Genomic DNA, 6,172 nt, shown 5'->3' on the forward strand with positions numbered 1-6,172 from the left:
TCCCTCTCCCACGCAGCTAGCTACATTTTTCTCTAAGCCTGCTCCCCTCACATGGGGCTTATAAACCCAGAGAATAGAGGCAAAAATAAAAGATGTGTGTGTGTGTGTGTGTGTGTGTTTTGAAAACCACGGGTATCATCACAGGGTTCAAGCTTCCAGAAATAGTGCCTCCCTCGCCCTCCCGTAAGGGTGCCTGTGCCCATGAGTCACACCGCCTGCCGCCCTCTGCCCGCTTGCCAGGTGGCCACTATCTTTGGACATTTGTTTTCTTCTGTGGGGAGGGATAATTACGGCTTCTGAGCCCTGTGGCTGCCTTCATTCTGCCAGCCCCAGACAGAGGCAGAGGGCTGTCACTGAACCCTCTTTTGTCAGGGAGCTCGAGCGTGGCGGGGAGGGGGCACGGGGGCAGGTCTGAGGTGTGCAGGAGCTGGGAGGGTGCACCCTGTAGGAGTCTTGCTGGGTCTGCCTTCACTACCGGGTGCTGCAGGTACATTGCTGTGAGACTGGCCATGGTGTGTGTGTGTGTGTGTGTGTGTGTGTGTGTGTGTGTGTGTGTGTGTGTGTGTGTATTTTCAACCTATGGGTTATACCAGTCTAAAAGGAAGGAAGACAGACTCAGGTTTAGGATGGGGGCCATGTGGCCGACACAGAGAGATACATATGGGGGGGGCTGGACAGACCACATGTGGGAAACAAACTTGGGATATATGGAGGGAAGGTGGATGGGTGGGTGGATGGATGGATGGATGAATGGGTGGATGGGTGGATGGATAGATGGATGGATGGATGGATGGATGGATGGATGGATGGATGGATGAATGGGTGGACGGATGGGTGGATGCATAGATGGATGCATAGGTAGAGACAATAGCTAGGTGTGTAGACAAACAGATATAGATGAATGTAACAGACATGGGTGGGTGGGTGGGTGATACAGTTGGATGGATGATAGATAGTAGAGTGAGTGGCTGGATAAATGGATAGGTGGATGGATACGTGGATTGACAAATGCATGGATGGATGGGTAGATGGATGGATGGATGGATGGATGGATGGATGGATGGATGGATGGATGATGGACAGATGGAGATAATAGGTAGACAGACAAACAGAAATAGATGGGTGGATGATAGAGATGGATGGATAGATGGAAGGTAGACAGATAGTAGACATCAATAATAGATGATAGAGTGAGTATATGGATGGATAGACATAAAAGGTAGACAGATATAGGTGGATGTGGCATTAATGATAGATAGGTGGATGGTAGGTGGGTAGAAATGGATGGATGAATGAGAGTGGATGTGTGGATGGATGAATGGATGGACAGATGGAAATAATAAGAAAGTAGATAGTTTATAGAGGGATGTAATATAGATGGATGAATGATAGGTAGGTAGACAGAATACAGGGATGGATGGATGAATGGATGGATGGATGGATGGATGGGTGGATGGGTGGATGGGTGGATGGATGGATGGATGCCAGGTGAGACATATGAAGTGAATCAGTGGCCTTTACCAGCCCTGGCTTCTAGAGGCCTCATTTTGTTTCTGTATTGCCAACTCCCAACATCACGCTCGGTAGATGTTTTCTGGATAAAGGAGAAAAAGGAGACCTAGAAGCTGAAGCAGAACCTACACAGGGTCTCCTTCTTGCCATCACAGGGGCCAGAATCCCCCAGCTCCCCATGCACACTGTCTCAGGTACAAACCCTGCCAAGCAGCCTTGGGACTGGGGCCACTTTCTCAGGCCTGCTGGCCTCCCTTCACCCCCATGGCAGCAGGAGACCAGGGATCACTGGAAGAGAGGAGCTGGATGAGCGAGAGAGACCCTAGAGTGAGAAATGGGGCCTCCAGGTGGACGTGGAGGAAAATGGAAACTCCAGCTGACCTCAGAGACTTTGATAATGAGAAAAAACTAATTTGAATACAAATCGCCCACAGTTAGTGGGGTGGAAGCCTGGGGAGATAGCCGACCCTGGGCACCCCCGCCTTGGGCACGAGCTGGCCTTGGCCAGTCACCTGGAGCAACATCGATGACCTGGCCACAGAGCCATGTGCAACACCGTCAGCCTGGCCTGAGGTGTCCTACTGACACCTGAGGAATGGGTATCCCCGAGGGGGCCAGGGACTGACCACACCTGTTGACCCAGTTCCTGGCAGGTGTTGGGAAAGGTCTCCCCCAGATGGCCACTGCTTTGAGGGTCAGGGGGATGATTAGATCCGCCTGTCCATTCTGGGAGCACAGGTGTGTGTGTGTGTGTTTGTGCTTCGCAGTTGGTTTGCTCTACCAACTTATATTCTACAAATGTGTGTTAGCTCATCAGCAACTGTCTTCCTCCTGACTTATTTCACTTAGCATACTCACCTCAAATTCCATCCATGTTGTCATAAAAGACAAGACTTCACCAATTTTTAAAAACTATTTATTTATTTATTTTCCCTTTTGTTGCCCTTGTTGCTTTATTGTTGTAGTCTTCTTCTTCTAGCGTTTGCCCTTCTTCCGTAGCCAGTTATTATTGTTGTCGTCGTTGTTAGATAGGACAGAGAGAAATGGAGAGAGGAGGGGAAGACAGAGGGGGGGAGAGAAAGACAGACACTTGCAGACCTGCTTCACTGCCTGTGAAGCGATTCCCCTGCAGGTGGGGAGCTGGGGGCTCGAACCGGGATCCTTATGCCGGTCCTTGTGCTTTGTGCCATGTGCGCTTAACCCGCTGCGCTACTGCCTGACTCCCACCAAATTTTTTTTTTTTTGATAGAAATAGGGGCCAAGTGATGGCAGGCCAGGCAGGTGGTTGACCGTAGATATTACAGTGCTCAAGGACCTGGGTTTGAGCCCCAGTGCTCACCTGTAGGCAGTGTTACAGGTGTCTCTCTGTGTCATTCCTTTTCTATGACCTCCTACCCTCTCAATTTCTGGCTGTCTCTATCCAATAAATAAATAAAGTTTTTTTTTTTTAAAAAAAGCTTGTTTAAATCAATCAAGCACATTGCTTAAAAGTCAGGTATTAACAAAATGAGATAGAGAGATATTGAGAGGGAAGGGAATGATAGAGAGGGAGAGAGAAAGGGAGACACCTACAGCCCTGCTTCACCACTTGCAAAGTCCTGCAGGTGGGGAGCAGGGGCTTGAACCTGGGTTCTTATACATGGTCACGTGTGCGCCCGACCAGGTGTGCCACCATCCAGCCCCAAGTAGTCAGGTTTTATTGAGCATTTACTGTGTGCCAAGCTCAGTACCACATTATACAATGGTGATGACTTAGAACCTGTTGTTATTTTATTTCTCATCCTATTTTACAGGTGAGAAAACCAAGACCCTGGGAGGGTAAGAAGCTTGCCTTCAGTGGGGCTAGAGCCTGGGGCCTCCGACTCTGCTCTCCAGGCTGCTGGGCTGGGGAAGAATGACCCTGTACAAGGACTCAGGGGGCACGGTCATGATGCCACACCCTGGCTATAGGTGACCCTGCAGGTACCTTGCCCCCTCTGGACCTCGTCTGCAAATATGATATATACAAAGGGACCATCTTAATTATTGGGGGAGGCCACACACTTCTGTCTTGCCAGGACTCCAGCTGCCCTGTGGATTCACTGCTGCCCCTCCTGCTGCCCCAGCGCTTCCCTCCAGCTCCAGGAGCCCATATTGGGTGCAAGGAAGCACTTCCATTCCCTCCTCCACTTGGATAATTCAAGGGCAGCACCATCTGTCTACGCCGCTCCAGCCAGGGGGTGGATAAAGGTCGCGCGTGATACATCCTCTGCTGGAACCAGGGCGCCGAGCCCAGCAGGGACAGCTTTGGCCCCCAGAGTGGTAATAGCCCCCCACCTTACGGTCAGGCCACAGAACCCTTGTGCCACCATCATTGCCTCCCCAGACAGGTCTTGATGGGGGTGATGGCGGGCGGTGACAGAGCCTGTTTCCCGGGCTCCACAGAGACGGGCATTTCCTCACATGTTTGGTAGATTCCTACTTTCATCCCTACTACATCTCAGCGAGGACAGAGCCGGTGGTGACAGGACACCCCCCCCCCCCGCCCCTTCACAGATGCAGAAACTGGGGCTCCAGAGGCTTTAGAAACTGACCAGAGGTCTCAGACTGGCTGGTTCTGAACTGGTGTCAGGGACACACACACACACACAGACACACACACACAGATACACACAGAGAGATACACACACACAGACACATACATGCACATACACAGAGACACACACACCTACAGGCTTACACACACAGACACAAACAGATATACACATGCACACAGAAAGACACACACACACACACACACACACACACACACACACTCACAAACACATGCCTACAGGCACACACACACAGACACACTCTGGGAGACAGGCCCTCCAACAGGTTCTCAGGTAAAGAGACCAGCCCATCTTGGCTGGTAGCCTAATATCCCCTATGACCATGTTAGAGAAATAAGCTTGAGGGGAGGCAGGGAGCTGGCTCAGTGGTAGAGCACATGCCTTGAATGCTTGAGGCCCTGGGTTCTATCCCTGGTACCATATTAAATGGTGGAGTGGGGCTCTGGTCTCTCTCTCTCTCTCTCTAGTGCTTTTTCTCTCTCTCTCTCTCTCTAGTGCTTTCTCTCTCTCTCTCTCTGTCTCTCTCTCTCTGTCTCTCTCGTGCTCTCAATAAAGGGAGTGGAGCTGTGGATAGGGTTGGCAAGGTAGCTCACTGGATAGTATGCTGGTTTGCAACGTGCCAAGTTGGAGCCTGGACCCCGCCGCATTGACGGAAGCTTCTGTGCTGCCATCTCTTGCTCTCCTCCTTCCCTGTCTCTATCTAAAACAAGAGGCTGCAGGCCCTCCTGGCCCCAAGCCGGTGCCTTCTCCTCTGTGCACCTGCAGTGGTCAGGCTTGGTGCCCCTCCCCACCCCTGTCTCTCTGCGGAATGACTTGTGCAGTGCCATCCTCCCCGCATGGAGAAGTCTCGTGAACACAGACCAAATGGAGCTCAACCCATTGGGGTGATGAACCGTCCTGGGGCACCAGGATAGATAGTGGCCACCCCACAGAGCCAGGTATAGATGCCCCGTAAGCACTATTCATCTCTGTCCCTAGGGAGGTCTCTGTGAACTGATGCATAGAGACAGCCTAACACAAGGCCCGATCTCCATGCCTACTCAGTGCCAGGGAGCCAGCTGGTGGGGCAGGAAGTCCTGAGCACCAGGACTGGGCCTGGAGGTTGGAACCGGGCTGGGGACTCCTTGAATGTCAGAGGCGGCACTGGGTTCCACAGATTTCAGAGCAGGAGTGGGGAAGAGGGGGAAGTGGAGCTGCTGGAGAGGCCCCTTATGGCTGCTCTGGGGCTTTCTGTGTGTAGGGGCTGAGCCCCAGCTTGGGTGGGCCTGGGGGGTGGGGGTGGGGGGCAGCATGGCTCCTTCCTTATTCAGACTCAGGTTCAGCCATCTGCTCCTCTCGGAGAGCAAGAGAATCATATTGGTGGGTTTAGTTGTGGAGACAGATGAGCTCACATCTCCACTCCTCATGGAGGCGGGAGTCCCGCACGTGTCCACTTGTCAGCAGGTGGAGAGACAGACACACAGCCACGTGCACTTCAGGGATGGAGGCTTCTCTGTCCAGCGGCCCTGCCTTTAGAGGGAGGACAGACCCTTCCTCAAAAACCCCAGGGAGTGGGCACACAAAGGCTGGGGTCTTCTCCTCTGAGCTTTCCTTCATTAAAAGAAAAAAACAAAAAACGGAACCCTCCCTCACATATACAAAGGAAACTGGGGAACACCCTGTTTTTTTTTTAAGATATATATTTTATTGTTTTATTTTAATGAGCAAGAGATATACAGAGAGGAAGACCAGAGCTCTGCTCAGCTCTGGCTTCTGGTGGTGTGGGGATTGAACCCAAGACCTCGGAGCCTCAGGCATGAAAATCTTTTGTCTAACCATTATGCTGTCTACCCCACCCACCCCATTTTTTTTCCTTTTGTTTGTTTGGCTCCTAAATTTAATCTCCTTATCCAACATGCATGTGTGAAATTACCCAGAACTCCACTCATTCCCTCTGACTCGATGCCATTTTGCAGGATCTTCTTGAATTTCTCTGTCATACTACAATGGCCCACTCCCGCCACCTTGTTTATAGCTCAGTAATACTCCACTGTGGAGATAGTCCACATCTTCTCCTTCTGTCAGCA

The 6,172-nt window shown here is 51.4% G+C and overlaps 1 long non-coding RNA gene across 1 annotated transcript; it reads left to right on the plus strand.

Annotated features, from left to right (window-relative positions):
* Positions 1-350: 350 nt before the first annotated feature.
* On the plus strand, positions 351-3,489 carry LOC132540134 (uncharacterized). The gene is made up of 3 exons (XR_009551385.1): positions 351-487; positions 1,588-1,706; positions 3,306-3,489. It is a non-coding gene; the product is annotated as an uncharacterized LOC132540134 (long non-coding RNA).
* Positions 3,490-6,172: the final 2,683 nt, after the last annotated feature.

Source organism: Erinaceus europaeus, chromosome 9 (genome assembly GCF_950295315.1).
Source record: "Erinaceus europaeus chromosome 9, mEriEur2.1, whole genome shotgun sequence".
NCBI lineage: Eukaryota > Metazoa > Chordata > Mammalia > Eulipotyphla > Erinaceidae > Erinaceus > Erinaceus europaeus.